This window comes from Pogoniulus pusillus, chromosome 20 (genome assembly GCF_015220805.1).
Source record: "Pogoniulus pusillus isolate bPogPus1 chromosome 20, bPogPus1.pri, whole genome shotgun sequence".
NCBI lineage: Eukaryota > Metazoa > Chordata > Aves > Piciformes > Lybiidae > Pogoniulus > Pogoniulus pusillus.
Window position 1 is genome coordinate 16,024,494 of NC_087283.1, and position 22,988 is coordinate 16,047,481.

The 22,988-nt window shown below is 37.3% G+C and overlaps 1 long non-coding RNA gene across 1 annotated transcript in view; it reads right to left on the bottom strand.

Moving 5' to 3' along the window:
- Positions 1-358: 358 nt before the first annotated feature.
- Positions 359-22,988, bottom strand: part of LOC135184223 (uncharacterized) — a 28,117-nt gene continuing 5,487 nt past the window's right edge. Inside the window, exons 2-7 of the long non-coding RNA XR_010305918.1 lie at positions 11,947-12,022; positions 9,914-10,052; positions 8,548-8,619; positions 7,895-8,007; positions 5,302-5,348; positions 359-389 (exon numbers count right to left, since the gene is read on the bottom strand). This is a non-coding gene — a long non-coding RNA (uncharacterized LOC135184223). The remainder of the gene's footprint in view (positions 390-5,301; positions 5,349-7,894; positions 8,008-8,547; positions 8,620-9,913; positions 10,053-11,946; positions 12,023-22,988) is intronic.

A 22,988-nucleotide genomic window follows, 5' to 3' on the forward strand; every position in this document is an offset into this window, starting at 1 on the left:
TTGTGACAAACAAAAAGCCTTATACTGGATAATGAAAAGAAGATACAGACAAGTTGAATTCAGCTAGAAATTAGACCGGACTGAATTCCTCAGTCTGCCTTCCAGTTTCTAGAAACTGTAGAGACAACATGAAAATATGTAAGTCTATATTCCTTATCATCTTTCCATGGAATTTAGTCCCTACTCAAAATTCCAACCTATTTCTTTAAGATCTCTTTCATGTCACAAGAGCTTTGCAGTGGGCTTGGACAGTATTCCCAAACACAAAACAAGCACAGTGGCTCTTGCTTTTACCTTCAGAGTCACAGTGTGAGAAGCTGCTGGCGCTCTGATGTTCTGTCACTTTTTAATGCAAACTCTGGAAGTTCATGGACACGATGCTGCACAATCTGAAGAAGATAAATCACAGTTACTTCAAGCCAGCTGACAGCAGTTTAAGCAGCTGCAATCATCAACCACCAAGGGAGTTTCTTCTTTTATCTTACTAAATGCAAAAGTATACCAGGAGCTGGTAATATGACTGGACTATCAGGAGTCCTGCTTTTACATAAATATCAGGCAGCGGTAAGTAAATTCTGTTGACGAAATGTAATAAAACAAAGACGGTTTCAAATATGACCATTCCCTGATGCATTCTGTAGCCCCGTCTTACTCACTTATTGCATGCTGCTGAGATTATAAGGTTTGCTTTTATCTGTCAGAAATCAATATTTCAAACATCGGATAAAAGAGGAAATTGAACTGGGAATAGGCTGAAGTGCTGTAAAAACTACAAAGCACAATTATCAAAAAGCACTTAAAGTACTTAATAGGACACACATATAAAAATGCTCAAATTAATGTCAGGGAACCATAATGAGAACTTTTTCTATGCTTTTTGATCCAAATGCAATGTAATTCGAGTGCAGCTTGGTCAGTCAATACAGTTTTCAATTTATATGAAACCCCAAGGATTTCTAGCAATCATTTTGCTAGAACCAAACCATTACATATGATTGGTTAATATTTCAATTTATTGAAAATACATTATTTTGGGTAAAGTGTTTAAGTTGTTGAGATTTAACCATTATAAACAGTTATGATAAAAATAGATCTTTGGGTAAACAAAGACCTTACAGTCAAGCTTTTAATAAACACTAGTATAACTAGAAAATTGGATTTTAAAGGGAGTAGACATAATAAGGAAAAACTGCAAATACAGAGTGGTGAGATGAGAAGGAAATGTTGTGTAGAACTGATCTTCATCAGCAGGCATTAAGCTGAGAAGGGATCTCGTTGTCAATCATTGGAAACCATGGTTATTTTATGGGAAAAAAGTTCACTTTGGTACTTTCCCATTAGATTTAGATATTCATTTATCATCTTTAATGCTACTGAGCAGGAGGGATTTACAAAACTATGCTAAATCAGAAATCACTGCAAATGAGCGTACGTGTCTGTATGCACATACTAGCATCTATCAAAAATAGACTGTGTGACCTTAGATAATTTGATAGGAAATATGAAGAGCTGCAACACACAGAGGAGGTATAGCTATGGTTTGAGCAACAATGACCCATGCTAATTAAATGGCTATATCAAAGTGTATCACTCTCTTTTCTAACCTACGCCCCACTTTTCTAGTTAGGAATAACAAGGGATTCTTGGGAAGTCTTTTTTTTGTGGAAAAATTACTCTTTAACACTTATACTTTACTTCTATAAGTTAACCATGGCACATTTTTCATGTGATGGACCCTTAGCTCAATCACAATTAAAATATGCCTCTTAAACTACATGAATTACACGTGACTCCATGAACTTTGGATCTAACTGTGGTTTCCACTAGAAAGATGTTTCACTAGTCAAACATCTTTTCATCACCTCTTCTCATTACAGTTTTGAGCCTAATCCAGTACAATTTCTTGATTATGACAGGCTGGAAAACAGAGAAAGTAGGTAAGTTCAAATTTTGTTGCTTCTTCATTTTCAAGATGCAAAATGGAACTTCAGTCCCTAGATTCCTTATCTGGGTCGTAATTCACTGTTTTAAGTGCATCCTCCCTATCCTTTACAGTTCTTCATACATCTTGCACTATTCTGCTTATCTCCTCATCAGTCTTCCTCCCTTCCAGTATATATTTTGTTCAACAAACACTGCCATCCCAGCATACTATTCTGTTCTTCTGGCTTTCTATATGTCATTTCTGTCCCCCCCCTCTGCTTATTTGACATGGCTTGACCTTCCTAAATCAAGTTTGGAAGCTTGCTACCTTTTCAAATTTCAGATATTTTTGAATACTTACTTTTAGTTTAATGCATGTAAGAAATTCCATGATCTACGAGGATTAAATGTGGACATAAATGTGAAAATAGTAGTATTTCACATAAAATATCCAGACCAAAAGTCCTTCGTTTAACATAATTTTTAAACACGTAGCTAAAGAGCAACATATGCACAAGACATGCAAAGATAAAGCAGCTGCATGCACATAAATTGAAACTGAACAAAAAGCCAGAAATGCAGCCATGAGTATACGATCTGAAAAATGACATATCATTTACTATCCACCTGTAACTGCTATCTGTTCATGAAGTAGGACAAAGCCAGAACAACATCAGCCAAACCCCAGAATCTAAACTCTGATTGGCAATGCAGAAGTTTTGTTTGAATAGCAGAAAAAGAACCTGGGAGCAAGGACAAATGTATCTGTATAATTTCAGACAGTTTAACCTGTTTGTGCAGCTCTCCAAAGACAAAGAGTTCAAAATTCCCCTGGCAAAGGTTTCAGTGCTTTATTACCTTACTATTGTGAAAGTTGGGTTGTTTTGTTTTTTTTTCAAGGTCTAATCTGAATCTTTGCTACTATAACTTAAATCCTATTTCTTGGCCTACTTTATGTGATGGAGAATAGGTGTAATATTCTATTTTGTGGCAAATTTGATTACATAAACAGTCACCACAGTTTCATTCCAACCCCACTCTTTCTGTCTGCCCTCATACATCATGTTTTTTTCTGAGAAGTGCTCCCAGACCTGGAATACCATTACAGACAAAAAGAATAATGGTTTCAGGTATTAAAACTAAGTGAAGATTCCTGTTGCCATCCAAAGTCTTCTGTAACTAAAGAAATCAAACTCTCATTCCGTCAAAAGGGCATAAAGCTGCTGTTGCTTCAGACGGAAATCCTTTTACATCATACAGCTTCTTTCCAGCATAAAGGTTATGTGAATAGTACAGTCAGGCCCTAATCTAGACAGATAGTGATTTATGCAATTCACCATGTAAAAAAGGTGTCAAGACTCTTTAAACTTAAGCTGCCACAATAGCTAGCCAAAATCTGTCTTCTATAATTCTGATGGTGCATACCTTAAGCAAAATGCAACATGATTCAGTGGGGAAAGAAACACCCAAACCCAGTGTTTTTACATGTAAAAATAACTTTGACAAGACTAAAAATAAATAGATCAGTTGGATACCATATTCATTTTGAATGGTGTTTTGAATTTTCACATTTCCTGATTCAACAGACAAAGCATACAACCCTTTCTAAATAAGATATAATTTCAAATAACAAAGTAATAAAGAGCTATTTTGGTTTATAAGACAGCTTGAGTAGAAAACATAATATGATCTGGTAAGGCAGTTGTAGTTATGGCAGTAGTAATTGCACAATGCATTTCACAGAACATTATTCTATTGCACCTTATTGTATTTTTTCTTTCAATTATTAAATTTAGAAGCTTAAACTCAAAAGCAAATGCACTTGTCTTTACACACTTGAATTGTTACTGCCATTTAAAGCTAATCAATGTTTTCCTTTAGTACCATAATAGCTTATTTGCAAAGCACCTCTTTTAGAGAAATTTACATGGTATTCTGGAAGGAAACATGTTTCACATTCTAAGAAAAACTCTCAGTAAAGAGGGCTTGATTCTCATCTCAAAGTTTAGTGCAACACTGCACAGTCAAAATTGACTTTGAGGGCTTAAACATGTGTGCACAAAGAGAGTTGCTGGGAGATTACACCAGTGTGTCCATACCAGGGAAAAATCTGCACTGAACACTTCTCACACTGCTAGAGAAGCCCAGGAAATGAATGTGAAAGAGCTCAGGATATAAATGCATGCATTCACTAATGTGAACAGGGAAGCAAATGGTTTAAATCTTCTTATTTAACCAGTGCTTAAATACGCATCTCTTGGAAATAATATACCAGTCCTGACAGGGATGTACAACTGCATGAAACTCATAGGAACTCAAGGTCTCACTGAGTGGTGGAAAGCCCAAGCTACTCCAGTGGTCAATATATGCACTCAGAGGGCAGTTTGATACAAACAGGATCGTTCACACCACTTCCTCCAGGAATGTAAGGGAGATTTCTAAATGACTCTCTGCAGATTCCTCCAGGCGAAGAGCAGAGAAATAAAGCTAAGCAATACAAGCGCCCCTAATATCTCAACTTCTGTAGCTATTCAACAAACAGAAATCTTAGTGAAGGAAAACTAAAGTCACAAGCAGGCTCTTCTTCATTTTCAAGCAGGTAACTAAGCAGGTTCAGGCTATGTCTGTGCAAACCCATTGATTCCAGTAGGATAGCACATCTATCACTAGTATGAATTCATAAACACAGGCTACTAGGGCTTATAATATCTACCACTAGCATGAATTTATAAACATAGGTTACTAGGTGAACATTTGTAAAAAGCTGTTACATTGCCTATGATCAGAACTGAGAATTTTATACAGTTTGTCCCATGTGTCTTGTTTAGCTTCCTCCATGCTACAGGCCCATTGCAGCTCTGCAAAATATGTATCTCATTCTATCTCAAACACAACATTTTCCAGAATACTCATTCTGTATCACGACACCTTCTGCTTATACTTCCAGAGTCTCTACTCTTACCTTAATCTAAGGATTGTTCTCAGCTGAATGTCACCAATAGGAATAGTGGTAGCAGGTGACCTGCTTTCCAGTATTAGTCACACAGTAGATGAAGCTTGGGCCTGCTCTCTGAAAGCTTTGTAGATTTGCAAGTATGTGTTAAAATCACACAAGTATCTGACTGCTTTAACTAGCATAGCTGCAGTATAGATTGGGTAACTGCATGCATAGAGAAGTAAAATCAGCAGTTACAGAAGTTATATTTCAGGCAGAGGAGTATGATTCTGTATGCTCTTCCCCCTCTAAATACAGTGTATTCTTCAAAATATGACTCTATTAGAGCCATAATGAGAAAAAAATTAAAGGGATGCAGAATTTGAATGCCAAGGACAGGAAGTTATTCATCTCACCAGACAGATCACAGCAGAATTGCTTACCTATGGAAAAGTGCAGGGTTCAAAAATATGTGCATTTCAAGATGAGCCTAGCAACAAAAAAATAGATATTAAAATTAATCAAAGCCCCTAAAATTTCAATTAATTATAATAAGTTGAGTTGAGGAGTTCAGAGTGCCAAGCTTTGTTAAAAGCAAGAAACAGATTTGTAATTAAAAGCACTGGACAGAGCAACTGTCCATAAAGTAGTGCAACAACCTATGCCAAAGCATTCGCCACCTCTTATTTTACTGCTTAAGACTGAATAGACTGAAGTCTTGCTCCTTTGCTAAGTTACATGTTTCAGAATTAATCCTGTAGCCTGCAGCAGGTAGCAGATGCTTTATAGGGTGACTCAGAGCAGACAGTCACCTATTACTGCTCATTATTTAATAGGATTGCTTTAACTCTACAGGGATTGCCTTCGCTGTTGGACAGTTCCTCTTACAGGTTCATGTTTTCACAATTGTTTCCCAGGGTTTCACACCTGCATCTAGAGATTGCATTGACTTCAGCTGGCTCAGTGTGTAACAAGCAGCATCTGGGAGAAATTTCTTGTACAATTTGTCCTAGATGGGCTTTGCCAAAAGCACATTTTGGTTTGCCTTTTTTTTCCTTAATAACTAGAGATAGTAGCTAATTGTCACTTGTGTACAGCACCGAAGGAAAATATGCATTTTATGACCAAAAAAGCTGTGAGAGTCCATGGTATTATCATGTGATGGATAAGATCACTTTGTTTGTAAAGTTAAAAATACATAAAAAAATGCAGTGTAGGACAAAGTTTAACAAGGGCTCGTATGAAGGACAGAGGTGACAAATTTCCCATGCTTAACTAGAAATTGCAGAGATCCTACAAATCTGAGGCAGACTCATGCAACTGGAATTTACTTAAGTTTTGCTGAGCTTAATTTCTTCTTCAGTAAGAATATTATTCTTTTTCAGCAATTCTCTACTTCTGTGAACATGATTTTCCTTTGGTTGATCTTTGATTTCAGAGAAATACGTGGAGTAAAGCAGTGGGAAAGGTTATCTATTTTAACTAATTCAAGAAACTCCACTGACTTCCATAAAGTTATTCCAGATCTGTTTCATTCTAACTGGTAACAGATTTTGGTTCAGATTCTTCTATAGCACCAAAAATCTGCTGAGGTAACAGCTGCCACATTATACATAATATTATTTTCTGCATATGTCTGGAATCATATTTTGCAGTGCACATATCCATGAATTGGAATTCTATTATTTTAATCATCTAGAATGCACAGCCAATATTTTGCATTCATAGTCTTGACAACAGTTTATTAGAGGTCAGCAGAACAGTTTGGCATTTTATCAGTTTACCATCTGTAAATGGTGATGATGTGCAGCATCCATTGCATACTACATGTACTCTCACCTTACAGAAACTGGTTCATCCCTGATTTCCTTTTATTATGCAAGAATCTGAATTTAATTTTATCTTCCAGTCTTAGTACAAAGCCTTTTCAGAAGAGGTATTAAAAAAAGCACAAAAACCCTCCACCCTTCATATCTAAAAAAGAATTTACCAATCATATTAATTTAAAATAATTAAGATTGAGGTGATTGAGAATGAATTTTAGGATTTTCCCATTATTTTCTATTCTGGCCAAAATAAATTCCACTCAAAACTATAGATTATTTCCTCTCTTTAAACACAGCAGAAGATGGTGAGATAGCGCTGGGTAGATGCACAGTAGTAATGGGTTATGGAGATTTTTCTCTCTTGGGTCAATCTTATGAATCCAATCCAAGATAGCAGTGATGAAATGTGTCATTTTATGGTGTTTAGCATGAAATCCTGACCCTAAGAGGTCAATGGCAAAACATCAGTAGTGCCAGGATTTTCACCTTTTGAATCTCTGGTGTGCAAAAAAGAATTAAAGTCTGACTAAGCATCCATTGACTTTTATGGCAGTTATACTAGGTTCAAGGTCTAGTGCTGCTCTCTTCAAGCTTTGAGCATAAGAGCTGGATCTTTGGGATGGTTCAAACACTTAAAACTGTAGCACTAAAACTACAAACTTTCAGCCTTGAAGCAAAATGACTGATGGACAAGATAATATAGTGATGCCAAACATGCACAGTATCAAAACAATACCTAAATGCTATGTCCTGCTATCACTTCTGTTGCCCACTCCTAGGCTTACAGCAATAGCACTTTTAATCCACACCCCACTTCCAACCATTTCTTATTTCACTTGTGAGATCTAGAAGATTGAAGTCCTGAAGCCTTTTCTGCTGGAGAAACCACTATACACAAGCTTTCCTCTCAGGACAACAGAAGGACAAGCAGGCATTCACAGAGGAGCTGTGATTGGGAAGCAGTCTTATACTGAGGTGTCCAGAGGCATTGTCCACCCACCATGTCAGTCATACCTAGTCCAGACTGTGCTCCCTTTCAGTGCAAAACGAAAACTGAGCACCTCTGAGGTGACTCACAGCTGCTGCCCACGGACCTAACCAGTGTCAGCAAAGGTCCAAACACTGATGCCTAAAGCACACCAGCCAGGCAACACCGAGGAAAGAAATAAGCCTTTAAAGCGAGTTCTTTTCAGCAGCAAAATAGACTCACCCATGTGGAAGCCATAGTATGAGGTACTTCATGAACAGAGGCTTATGCCTTTTCCATAACTGAGCAGAGTTCAATTTTTCTAACTGGGACTGGAGAATTTGTAGGCAAGTACTCTGTGAAAGAAGATGAAAAGCTATCTTTGTATCTAGTGATTATATTGGCCAGAGGAAGTATGAGACATTGATTCTTTTGTCCTCCTTTATCAAACACACACCCTCTTCCTACACTGTCTGGATTACTCCACTCCACTAGGCTGAGCACTGGATAAGGACTGCTTTCTCTACAGTTATTAATTTCTCTTGTTTCTTTATCTGAAAGAAAAATCCTTATCCCAAATGACAGGAGGTTCCAAACCTCATGGACTACCATGTTTGTGGCTCTCAACAAATTTAGCATAGATTGTGGTTTCTTCTCTGCACTCTGTCTAATTTCATTTATGGTCAACTTCCAGGAAGTTCACTACCACAGAATATGAGATTTTTACACAAATAATAATCCTTTGTGTTAAAATGACTAAATTAACAAAACAGAAGTCATCAAATGTTCTTCCTGGAATGATAAATTCAAACAAAATCTTTATCAATTCCCTCACATCAGGCAGAGGTGGCTTCTTGTTTTGTTTGGTAGCAGTTTGTAGAAAGAACATTACAAACCATTTATAGCCAGGGGTTGCAGGACTCTGACTCTCAACTCTTGCAGTTTTTCAGGCTTGATAAGGCTCAATTCTGAAAAGGAAATAAGAATACTGTTCAAATTTGGAGTGTTTATCCAAACTGGAAACATCCTCAATATTACATTATTTGTTCACGCCCCTCAAAAACACTACAAGTACACACATATAAGAATTATGCCTTGCTGTAACATGTACTTTCCAGACATATCTCACTTGTGCAAATGCACAGCTCAGGCATGTGTTTCTGAAAGTATTTAGCTATGCTGAAAACCACCCAGGAATTAAACTAGATGAAAGCATGCTGAAGAAGTTGTTGGAGTTTAATTACCTTTTCCTTTTTCCTCTTCAGTGGGAGTTCTGAATTCTGGAGGAGTAAAATTTCAGTCTCTACTGTATTGAAATGATATTTTTTTAGCACTCTAATCATTGTCTCTACTTGACTAAGACATTTCTGTGCTAAAGCAGGTGCATTTACTTTTCATGTATTATTTTACTAATCAATTGAAAAATTACCTCCATGAATGACAGAAGTGCAGACCTTTGGAGTATTTCATTAAAAGGAGCAAACATTAATTACAAATCCAGCCCAACCTTTGCGGACATAAATTATGGGAAGGATCTATTTTCTCCATGCTTAATTGCAAGCAGTGACTAGCTCTTTAAATTATTATCTCCAAGGCATGAATGAAATTAGAATGGATTTGACGATATTCTCAAGGCTTATTTGTATCTAAATAACTTGGCTGTGTACTATCTGGTGACATAAGGAAAATTAGGTGAAACACCTTTGAGGCTCTAAACAGTGGCTACCGTACCATGAGAAAAATAGGACTTGCAAAATCAAATTGGACCCTTAAAGTCTTTGCAGTCAGAGAAATCCAGTGCAGTTTTAACAAAGGGGTGAATGATATAGCCTATATATTTTTCTTGTAATCTAAATTCTAAAAATTTTAGGTGTTTGTAGCTTTCTGAGGCATTAACATCTCAGGCAGAACTTTCCAGGTTAATATTTACATGTCAAGAAAAAATAACTCTTTTTCTACTGAAGTAAAACACTCTTCTCATAAAAAAAAAAAAAGAAAGCTCACAAAAGGTAATTACTTGTTTGGAGTGCAATTTACTTGTGTTAGAGAATAAATACCAAGCTGAGCTCTCACAATATTAATCAGTAACCTCAGAGAGGGCATTACCTTAAAACGCATTCTATCAACATTGATATGTTTTGTGAATCACATGTAGATATTTTAACAGTAAATTCAGATAAGCTGAAAACATCAACAAGTTCAATTCCCCCCAGAAGCCAAATTTTTTTCACCTTTTAACTTCTAGATACAGTATTATCATACCTCTCTGCTGCCAGAAAAGCCATCTACAGCAGAATTGAAGCTCTGCAAAGCTGCATTCTGGGAGGTACAGAGGAAGCCCAATTCAGATTCAGAGAGCTTACTTGTCCAAGATACTGCATAAAAAGCAGGGCAGGGGAACCTATAACAGGAAAAATATTCTGATATGGCATTGATTTTGTACCACATTTTCTACTGTGACAGACTTCTTAGGCCCACAGCAAAATATTTCTGGTACTGTTGAAGGCTCTACAACAACATAAGGATACTTGAAAAGAAAGGCTATTCCACTGGAAGGTTCCAGCACTGAGAAGGCTTCACGAGTGTCATTCAGTGTCTTGTTTAGGAGGAGAAAAAGTGAGAAATCTTATTTGCTTGGACTTTGGAAGTATTTATGTTCCTTTTCTACTCCATGGTATTTAATCTTAATTTTTAAATGAAGGGTTAAAGATTGATCAGGAGCTTGGGAAAAGCAGTCAAGCAGAGGATACTGGGGACAGGATGAACCCTTAACCATATTTCCTGACAAAGGCACTACTTGGCAATCTGTCCCTGGGAACGACAATATCATAGGTAACCTATTTGCTCTGGTATGTAAACCAGAGCATCACATTTAAACCAGTGCATCTAAAATGAAGGTAAATATGCTACGGGGATCTCCCCACCTACACAGGCCTGAGTAGAATGTATGATTTTTAACATCCCTGGGCAAACTCCTCACTCTTAATAGTATACCATTCAACTCAAAACAAAATGTGATGACTCCTTTTCCCCATAAAACCATCCAATCCTAAAATCTCATTTAGATCTAGTCACTGATCACCATGTTTTAAAAGAGAAACATCAATAACAATTACTGGGTTTAACACCTTGCAGCTTATATTTTCTCATATAAGGAAGAAGCACCTCAAGCATGATGTGAAACTACTAACACAAATATAATTTATAAAATATAGAAAGATTGGAGAAGAGAAGGAAGGAAATTGGCAAACTGGGAGTTTTAAAAATTAAGATACCTTCTTTATCAGGGGTCATGGAAAACATAAGAAGAAGATGACAGAATATGTACTCTCATTCAACAGATACATCTTTTTTCACCCTCTGAACACAGAACTGCATAAAGAACTTAGCGTCAAGCTGCAAAGACTGTTATTTGAAATACTGGCAAATAGTAATTTCCATCTAAATATTAAACACTGGCCTATTAATGATTGCTTTATAGTCTAAACATAGCTAAATGCTTATTCAGACATTGTAATATACCAAGACAACATGCATTAGTTACAGCTAAGAATGAGTGTGAACAAGGATTGCAGATCCCAATTCACAGAGCATGCTTCTTACCCAGGGATGCTTCATTCTTTCTGACCTGGGCTCGAGCATTTCATGGAATAGGTTGTACCATACTGATGGGCACAAGTCATAGAGACTTTGTGTATGACAGCAAGGACAACCAGATGGGGCTAATAATCAGTTTGAGTGCACCTCTTACGTCAGAATTACAGTGTGTGTCCCATTTGACTGGAGGACCCAGGAACAGTTCTTCCAGAAACTGGTACAAACACAGGCTACTCCCAGAGCTCACATAAAGACAAGATCCCAGGGCATATCTGTGTACCTGCAGCCCGGTTTCAGTGCACAAGTCTGTGTGCCTGGGCAGCAGCATTGCATGGAAAGAGCTCCTGTGACCACCAACAGGGCTGCAGTGATGCAAGATCTGCTGGGTAACTCCAAGTTTTGTCTGCAGAAAAGATGAACTTGTAGGGTCCATCAAGGCCAGCACAGCTGGACTGCAGACCTCAGTGTGACCCATGCTGTGTGGGAACAGAGAAGCCCCTGCAGAGAGCTTTCCAGAGTTTCCATGTGCTCCCCAGGAAGGTGGTGTGTGACTCACAGTTGTCAGCCATGCTGGGGTTTCAGCAAACAGCTGACAGGAAGGCTGATTGCCCTGACCACTGCTGATCTGCATAGAGTTACAGACACATAATGCTGGCAAGAATGAGAATGAGCACTGGGGACTGCAAAACACAAGGTACCTTCCAGTAAGTTATGTGGATAGTTCTCATTCTGCATTTTCCTCCTCTCATCTTCTCCTTCTTGACACAGCAAATTCTGAAATAAAAAGGAAGAGTAGCAGCAATAGTATCTCCAACCAAATGAGAGTACAGGGAGAAGCATCAGTTCAGCGATTTTGAAATGTGTTGACTGTGTCACCAGCCCACATGAACTTGTCTAAACTAGTCTGTGCTTGTGTTTCCAGTTAAAATCTGTCATGGGGAAAAAAATTATTGCTACTATTATACCCATTTCGGCCAGCTCAACTATTAAAATATTCACATCTCCTGTAAATTGTGAATAAACTTGTGGCACATTGTGTAATCACTCTGGATTGAACTCTCGAAGGACAAAGGCCCAAAATAATTCATATAGTTTCTGGTCTTTCTCTGACAGCTGAATACGAATAACAATTTATTTTGGCCAAAACAACCAATTCCAGGTGAATTTATGTCCTTAATGGGAGTTCTGCCATGACAAATAAGAAGGGGATGTAGCTACACAGTTTGGTGCAATCTAATCAAAAGTGGAATATCTTAAATCAAAAGTTTCAGCAGGCTTAAAGGTTCCTGCTAAGCTCCTTTATTAAATCTTCATAATAATGTGACAAGCTAGAATTCATATCTTATACTTTACTAAAAAGAGGACAAATAGGATAAAAAAATATTGAGTAATAAAATTTACCTTGGATTAGTTTCATGTAAACATAAAAAAAATCAACTTCTCAGTACTCACATGAAAAACATAATGTAGTTAATATTAAATACAATGATTATGCAACCTACTACCTTTACAGTTTGTGCTCCTGTGTCCTTGATTTTGGCTCTGTTTTGCTTATGATTAATGAATGACTCACCTTCACTACTCTCTCATTTATTTCATACCTCATTATGAATTTGAAAAGGTCAGTTTGTTAACTGAAAACAGCAAAACACGCAAGGAAGCTAACAGTGTTTGCAAATCCAAATGGCATGTTTTTATAAAGCAATTGCTATAGCCTACTATAATATCTTGTTTTAATGGTTTACAGCTCCTAACTGCTTTTGATACAATTGTGAAGAGTGTACATTACTTATTCCCACAGAAGAACAGATGAAACTTCTGCATGGGTTTTATATGAATATCAGGACCGTCTGTGTACTCCTTATTATACAGTCACACACAAGCCACAGAATCACAGAATAGTCCAGGCTGGAAGGGACCTCCAAAGGTCATCTAGTGCAACACCCACTGCAGTCAGCAGGGACATCCTCAACTAGACCAGTTTGCCCAGAGCCCTGTCAAGCCTTCTCTTGAATATCTCCAAGGTGCCCCCTCCCTGGGCAGCCTGTCCCAGTGTTCCACCACCCTCACAGTAAAGAACCTGCTCCCAACATCCAATCTAAGTCTGCTCTTCTCTAGCTTGAAACCATTGCCCCTCATCCTATCATCACAGGCCTTTGTAAACAGTCTCTCTCCATCCTTCTTGTAGGGCCCCTTCAGGCACTGGAAGGCTGCTATTAGGTCTCCCTGGAGCCTCTTCTCCAGGCTCAACATCCCCAGCTCCCTCAGAGTGGCACCTGGTGTACTTAACTGTTTTCTAATTAAACTTGTCAAGGTACTACGCTCTAATTTTCCATGGCTTCTCATTAATTTTGCTTGGAATTAGTTTACCAGTGTTTGTTAATTTACAATGTTATGTGATGCATTAGGACAAAATCTAGGCAAGGAAAACTGATGGAAGTTTTGTGTACATTAAGATTGTAACTGTTAAGGCAAAACCACTAATTTATTTATGCTAAGGACAAAGTTTTACACCAGCAGATCACAGTACTAGTTTGTTCTTGTTATATTGTTTTTTTCTGTTTTGATAATTAGTTTCAGCTATAGAATTTGGTAGCTGCAAAATAATATCTTCAGAAAAAGAATGGTCTGGGGAACATCAATGCTAAGTCACATACTGTAGAGCACTCAAAGGCCTAAAACAAAAAGGCCATCTTTTATCTCAGTTTACTGAGGGTATATTCTTAAATCACTTGGGCATCACTGTCAGAAGATGGCAGTTACCTACTACAAAAACCCGCCTGTGCTAAACTGATAGCTTGAGGAGTAGAATATGCTACCTAGAGAAGCTCTGGGAAACTCCATAGGACAGTTACTATCACAGCTGGCAAACTGCCCTGGAGAACGTGGTAGTGGCACAGAAATCTGCATTTGGACATCAGGCAGTTAATGCCGTTCACAACATTCACCTCTACGACTATGCACTGGAGCCTGTGCTGTCCACAGAGCAGTGGCTTGTGAGGCTGTTTATGGATTGGGCTACACTCCAGAGTGTATAAACATGTCCCATGTTAAGTTTAAACTGGATAATCTGGTGATTTCTAGCACCACAGCTGGCACTGCACATATTTCATCATGGGCTAACCCACTCCCTCCAGAAGACTGTGCAGTCTGCTTGTCTCGTCACTTTGGTAAACTTGTCTACATGAATAAATGGAGTTTAAAGTTCTGCAGCAGAGACCTCATTGTGCAGAGCCATCACTTCTAACTCACTTTCTGGCTCATACTGTGTATGCAGCAAGCATTTACACCTACTATTTTGGCCTACTCTGATGTGTAGCTGGATTACAGCTGCATATGTACATCAGATTGAATGTTAAGGCTACATTTGTCTGAGAGCAGACCAGACTCTTCAGAAACAGAAATACAAAACTCAACTTCAACTAACTGCACACTTCTTCACTCTGTACAATACGCATGGCTGTTTGCGGTGCCAAGTTCAACATGTTAGATGTTGTGTCATCACCAAAAATAATATCACTGAGCATGGCTAGTAACTGCAGGCTGACCTTCAGCCTTGGCTTTGCTTAATATCGTACATTTATGTTTTCCTCCCATTTGTTCAGAACTGTTTGTACCATGGATTATTAATCTATAACTAAACATTGTCCTTGGTGTTCATCTAGATGACGATAGTTGGAACCAATGCAAATCTATTATCTTTTCTTTGAATTTTGCAAGCATGTTCACTACAGGCCTTTTCTCCTTCTATGACTTCAGTGAAAACTGCACAAGAAAAAACAGTTACTGTTTAAGATCATTGTTTTAAACCATATCCTGCCTATGAGGTGGTGAACAGCTTACCCTTATAATCAACAAAATCAAATGTCCAACCCAACACTGTATTCTTATTCCTGCCAACATCTATGTTAGTTTTCAGTGAGAACCAAGAAAGAAACAACACATTATTAACAAGAAGTTAATAATAAATTTGACAAGAGTGAGTATGTAGGGGAAAAAAAAGGAAAAAAATTAATCAGTGAACATTCCTAAACTTCCTGAAGTTGTAAGAACTGAGTTTGTAGTGGACATGGCAAAAATAAAAGTACACAGAGTAGGTCTGAATGTATTACTACAATGTTTGAGTGCCACCTTTAGTACAGAATGATCAAAACATGTATAATATGGAAGAAGTGAAGTTATGTAATACTGGTTCACCTCTAAGGATTTAATCTTTAATAAGGGTCTTCTTGTTTAAACAGTGAGAGTATTTAGTCTCCTCACTTAACTAGAACACGCTTCTCAAGGCAAAAGCTTACAGATAGATAATAACACTCTGAAACTTAACAGGTGTTACTTCTGCTGCCTGAAGTGTAACTATTTTAAAACACCATTTACCCTTTTTTATTATTTATTATTTATCCTAAGTTTCTTCAGTGACTACCAGGTGTCATTTCCACTCAAAACAATCTATATGGCTTAACAGGACATTTATGATAGAATTTGTATAAAGGATTTTAAACCAGAGCCTGTGATAAGTCATTAGGATAGTCTAACACTTCTAAAGAGAATTTCAAGTTAGCCATTCTCCCACATGTTTGTGGAAAGCAAACAGAAACAGGTAGTTTCTGTTGTTTGCACATCCCAAGAGAATGAAAACAAGTCTCCTCAGACTATCAAAAGCACTACACGTTTTGCTCTAAACAAGAATAATCTTCCCAAAGCATCCTTTAATTTTTTTTTAGTCCTCTGTAGAAAAAAAAAATGTTTATAAAGCTAGTGAGAAAGGATCACTGTTTTTTTCAAGTGATAAAATCACACAGCAGCAATGTGACATTGGATTATAGGGATATGCCTTCCCAACTGCATTGAGTATAGTGTCACAAAACAGCACAGAGAAAGAACATTAACTGGAAAAAAAATCCAATTATCAGCATCTGGAAACTTGATATGCAAAACAAAGTCCAGAAGAATCCTAACTCACACCTTGCCTTTCCTTCCTTTATTGCTGCCATGGCCCATGACTCATATGTGGAGATACCATGCCAGAAAGCCTGTCACTGTCCCTGTTTGGAGCCCTAGGAAACCACACATCAATTCTTATAACACAAACCTCTGAATTGATGAGCTGCTTGAGGGAGATGAATGGCAATATTCTCACTCCTGTTACTGAACAGACTAGATTTCATGCCTGCATCCTACATGAGCTTAGCACCATAAAGAATTTTAAGAAACATATTTCTGTGTATACCAGAAATCAAGAGTGCTTTCATACCCAGGTAGCTGGCAGAGTTTGTGGCACAAGAAATACCCAAATACATTACAAAGTGGGGGGAGAAGGGAACCACAGCTCACAGAAGCACAGCATTCAGAAATCTTAATGTGAGAGCTTACTTTTCGATTGATGTTGTTTAGAGAACCAGGCCTGAATCTCTCTCAGCTCTACCATAAGATGACATTCATATGTTGCTAACTGTATATAATCACACAAGTAATGCTTGTTTTCAGACTGCCAGCTAATCTATCATGCACACATTTACATTGCAGACTACTACTTTTTGACACCTACTAGGGTACCCCGGCAGCCCAAGGACAACATGCATTATGTAGATTCAGGGGGTGAAAACACCAATCTCATAAACACCACAATTGTAATCTGCAAGAAATGATAGAATGTCAGATTCTGCCCTAAAGCTCTGTTGAGACAAATTCACCAATGTTGTGACTTCAGGCCCAGCCTCAAATCTGAATATGTAAATTATATCTCCGGACCTCTCACTTTAATAGACACCTGCAAAACTGTGGGAGCGTAAGCTACTGTTCAGATGACTGAATGCACTTTCATTGCTTTTTGAAGACTGACTTTACAGTAAGTAAGGATGCAGAATACATGAGGTAGTCAAAGAAGAGGTCTTGGGGAAAGCCAAGTACTTGCACATTTAGCACATTTTACAGATAGGAATGGAAAATAGGATGTAGATGTCGAAAGAGGCAAACAATGAGGTGACTGGCAGCAAAGAACTCTGAGATAGAGTAAATGTGAAGGTAAGACAGAATCGAAATAGTGAACCATCTGCTTTCCAATGAAAACAGCTCTGCTTGTCAGCAAGATCCAGAAAAATGATTTCTTAGTTGGAGTGTATAACCGAGGGAAGTAGCTTTTTTGCTATATGAGGTAATACACTCAAATGATGTATGACTTAGAGAATAGTGTGGGTTAATGATCTTCAGCTGGATCAGGGAGTAAAACAAAGTAATTTCATAATACAGAACATGATGGATTAAATCATGTTAATACTGGGTATATACATTAAAGAAAATGATCTTTCTGGCATACTAAATGGCAAAATAAAAAGCACTTTTAGTAAGTTATATGATTAATTAGTCTGCCCTTTTATTTATGTACCATGATAAAGTAAAATGTACTTCTTCTGGTTACCTCCCAGGCAATTACTGTAAAAGTTATATCGAATACAGCTCCATTGTATTGCACCAGTCCATCAGGAACTGCAAAGTAGGTCCCTGTCTTTAAGTCAGGTTTTTTTTCCTCTCCCTTTCCTGTCCTTCTTGATAGAGGTTGAGTTTTTGTTTTGTATGTTTTTTGAGTCACAGAAACATGAGTTTGAACATGGCATGCTCACATACTGAAATAAGGCAAAGATTGCTTTGCCTTGAGTACAATCAGGGAGAATGCAAAAAATGACCCTGAGTGAAAAGGTACAGCTCAGATGTAATTCAGAAAAACACTTAAATGTGAGATTATGAATGCTCAAGTCCATACATATTCTGAGCTTTTTCATTTCCTGCTTTCACAGGTTAGCTGTGTACCTTGCAAATTTCTACCAAAGGTTCAATCACACTCAGAATCTTCTAAAAAGAAACTGGAAATGGATTTTCAAAGGAGATTGAAGTCTCAAATTTCAGAGATAAAGGTACCTATAGAGAGAGGATACTATTTTTGAGAATCGTTCCTTTTCCAGCCTCATTTTACAAGCTTTTCAGAAACTATGTCAATGTAAAATGCAGAAGTTTTCCTTAGTACCAAATTTACCTGGAAGGAAGAGAACCTATTGTTAGCATTGAATTTGCTTTCTTAAAATCTTAGAAGCCTCTAAAAATTGGTAAAATGCAGGAGTTAATGAAAAAGTAATTTAAATTATGTTTGAAAAAAAGAGAGAGAGAATTTGGCAAGCTGAGAGTGAGTGGGTTATTCTATTCTATTCTATTCTATTCTATTCTATTCTATTCTATTCTATTCTATTCTATTCTGGACTCCTAGTTTTTCTTCAAGCTGGATTGCATGGACAATTTTCTAATGCTAAATTCAAAGTTCAGGTGGGAAATGCTTTGACAGAGAGAAACATATTTCTGAAAGCAGCCCAGCGCTTACATGGATTGATTCTGTTTCAGACTTGCACAGAAAAGCGAGCCTTGATTCTAAGCACTACTACAGCAAGTGCTCTGAATTTCTGCGTGAAATCCTCCCAACATTCTAATTTTGGTTTCTCTCACAGAGTCCACCCACTGATAGTGTCCTCTGACTGAACTTTTGTTTGCTATATTGCTGATTCTTCAGGAGGATCACAAAGACATTAACTATGAAGACTTTTGTATGCTATTCAGCAGTATCACATCTCTACTACTTTTTAGAGAGAGCAGATCTATTGATAAATATTCACCTTATATCATCAATTCATTCCAATAAAGTCTATAGCTGTTAATGGCTGATTATATATTTTTAAGCAGTTTTTCAGCCCAGAAATACTGGATAAATATGGGCTAGAATTTCCAAACAGATATTGAGGTTTATAAACAGAAAAAAAACCTTGATCATCTGTCCACAACTAGCAAATAAACTCTGATCCAGACTTTTAAAAGACATGTAAATTATTAGCTGCTGGTGAGATTGCTGTGAGAATACACAAAATGTATCACAGAAAAACCTGCAGAGCGTCTTCACAGTGTTGGTCCAAAATAACATTCCATAATTGCTATATTTTAAACTTTGTGGGATATTAACACAGTGTAGAGGTGTGACTTTAAATTGGTGTTTTCAAGTGCCTGTGATGTAGGTTAGGGGTTTTAAGCAAACAGCAAGTATTAAGTCTAAAATTACATTAATTTATTTGCTGCAATAAAATCAGATAGATTAGTTATTGCTCAAACTGATCCATTACACAAAAAACCCAGCCTTTATTTTAAACATTAAAAAAAAGACAAAAATCTGAGAGAAGTGCTCATGCTCTTCTACTCCATTACTGTTGGCAAGACTCAATGAGAAATGCAAGATATGTATAAAGACTAATTTTGCCTCATTAAATGACAACACCAGCGGTTCCTCTTCATCTCTTTAATTCATTTCTTACAGTTTTTCTTGTCACATCCACTTGTTTTATGGCTTACTAACTTCCAAGTTACGGTCGTAATTTATGGTCAAAATTGAGTGGTAGCAAATCACAGAATATTTTCATTGATTACCCTAAATTGTCTAATCTCCTGTATGTTTTTAGGACTTGATTGGGTGGTATTTACTGATTGCCTTCATCTAATTTAAAAATCAATCAATAGCAACAATGAGATGCAGTGGATAAATCGAGTCTAATGCAGCATAACTGCAGCAAATATCCATCAAAGGCTCATTCTCAATCAAATTCGTGGGAAGTTTTAATACATAACCCAAAATGTCTAAAAGCCTTACTTCTAGAGCGCATCATTTTAAAACTGCGCTCTGCAATGTGTCGCCTTATTGCTCTTGCATTGTCTATTTAAAGCAGTTTTCCACTGCTAAAATGAACATATTTCAGTACTATAAAACTGTAACAAACAAGAAAAAAAATGTCATCAGCTTTGGTTTAAAGGCACTTTGTTCCATCTTACTCAATATTATCTGTATATAATAATGGGAATTAACATCAGCTTTTCTTATAAACTGCACGCATTTTCTCTGAGATAAACATTCTAATAAGTGTCTTGATAGGAAATGTGTTTTGTACATTGAGAAATCAATTCATTAAAGTTGTTCCTTACTTTGTTCTTTTTATAAAGCATTGTTTATTTCCCAAAGTTTTGGATAGCAAATGTGAAATAAACTGTTTGGAAGGCAGTATTCTTATTTCTTGACAGTATCGGGGCAAAGATTTATCAGGCAGCAAAGGACAGAGAGCAAATGCAAACACTTTTCTTTTCCAGGTGTCAGCAGTACAAATGTAAAATGCTTATTTGTAATTTGTCATGAGAAAGTATGATACAAAAACACCCAAACATTTAATTTTTTAACTAGATGTGGACCTCCAGGTTAACTCAAAGCAGTCTTTCTACAGGCAGAGAGAGATAAACAGCTATGCTCAGGTCAGAATTATGCTGTCATTTACAGCTGGATGAGGAGTTATCTTGGAAAAAACATTTAAAACTGACCTCTGTTCTTGAAGGAATTATAATCTACACACAGAAACAGGCATTTAGTACAAAAATTTACTCAGTGAATATTCAACATAGATATCTGAGGAGATTCAGGTTTTACATCTTGTCAACAGGAAACACAGGATACCCTATACACTTGGGCATGAGAAGGTTCTGGCTCATGCCTCCATGTGTTAATACATCACCAATAAAGGAGAGCAAGCTGAAGGGTTTGGGCTTTTCTACAAATTTGTTTTTATTTGATTTTAATTTAAGTCAAGGATGTCTATTAGTAGACAGACACTCTACTTTTTTTTTTTTTTTTTGGGGGGGGGGGCTATATTTAAATTCAAGCACATGAAATAATCAGTACAACCAGGGAACAAAGTCTGAAGCATTATGCAAAAGGACAGAATGAATTTCAGCAAAGACACTCATTAAGCAGAACTTTGAAAGGGAAGAGCACATATCCTTCCTAATTATTGGAAAAGGACAAGAGACTGACCAGAACCTAAATGTTGAAGCTGCACACATCAAGACCTGCTTTGTGTTAAATTTATAGCTGACTGGTCTCTGAGACAGGTATTAACACCTGTGATTCTTAATGTAAGAGGAAAACACAGAGAACATTTACCATCAAGCTATCAGTCTTATTTTCTTCTATGGCTTAAACATGTCTCATATTGTAAGGATTGATCTTATCAATGTTATTTTCATTGCTTTCTACAGTTACGATTTTGCCTGGGATTAGAAGAAGAATGGGACAGTGCTGAGGTACTAAATGGGAGCTTTCCTTTCAAGTCTATTACACTTTCTGACCAAAAGAAGCAAGGGCAATGCATCTTATGAAGTGTTTTTCTCTTTTGAGAAAACAAGGTCCAAGAGCTTTGGATGGTTCTGAATTCACTCTGATGCAAATTCTATGTTCCGTTGCTTATCAAAAGGAAGTACAAGTTACATGGCTCCTACGACCAGAACTGCAGATATGTACCAGGCTGGGCAAACAACACCTACCACTCCAGAAAATGACTCCGCTGTTCTTTGTTACTAAACACTCTTGAAAAATCTCAGGTCCAAGCAACAGATCAGAGCACACATTACAAACATAAAATAGAAGCACCAAAGAGAACCCTACTAGCAGTCCGCTGTTTATTAAAATTCTGACATTCTGAGATATCTTCTTGCCAAGGGCCCTCTTACAATGACATCTGTACACTTGTCATTACAGTGCAGTTCACATTACTTACATAAACATGCCACAGGGAAACCATGACTGATATAATTTTTATACAATTGAAAGGTAGCCATTGTGATCATTAAAACAAACCTGAGAGAGCCTTCTTGATGATGGAAAAGATTCAGTTACTTCTTCCTTCTTTGTGGGTCATTAGTTAAAAGGGGAAGGTAGGGGAGGAGGGAGAGGAGGCCATATACTGCAGGTGTTTTATCCTTTGTAAGGAGACTGCGCTGAGACAAATGATTCTAGCTGGCATTTTGTACACACCGGAGATTGCTTATCGATCCAGATCAGAATATTCAGGCTGGCCCCGGGGAAAAGGCAGAGTATTTTCTGAGGGAGTTAATAACCTGGCAGCTGAGCTGTCTTGTCCAATTCACTGAACCTAGGGCTCTAATCAGGCCCGAGTTTTTATTTTGAGAAATCTTGCCATATGTGTCTGCTAGCTGCCTTCCACTCTATTGGAGCAGTGACAGTGATTGAAATGACAGCCTATAGATAGAGCCTAATCAAATTGTTTATTATCAGCCTAAATCAATATGTATAGATTGTTGAAACATCACTGTCATGCCATGGAAAAGTCATACTAATACTACATGCTGTAGGTGTAATTCTAAAATGTATTTTTCCCTTCTAAATTACATCTGAGATTAACAGAGTAAAAGAAAGGAAATTATAATGGTGTATAAGACAGTGAAAAATACACATGTTTACACATTTCAATAAAATAGCAGTAAGGATTAATGTTAAAATGTCATGTCGTGCACTGCTTAAATATGTTATCATGTTCCCTGTACAGAAGAGAGGCAACAGCTATGAGAAAGGAGAAAGAGACTGAAAAGAGAAATGCTTTTCCTTTTGTATAGAAAAGGAAAACTCTGGAGAGGTCTGCATAAGCAAGTTCTGCAGCATGAATCAAATACCAACACACTAATAAAGCAAGTTTTGAGGCAGACTACTGTGAGGAAACATCCAGTAATGTGAATTCCTTTGCGACTACACAAGTATTCCTCTCAAAAGCCTTCAAAATAGCTTGCACCATGAAGTCTTAATGATTTGATACGGAGGCTAGCAGGGCAAACCACTTGCATTTTGAATTTAGGAAACAGAAACTAATTGCAAGCA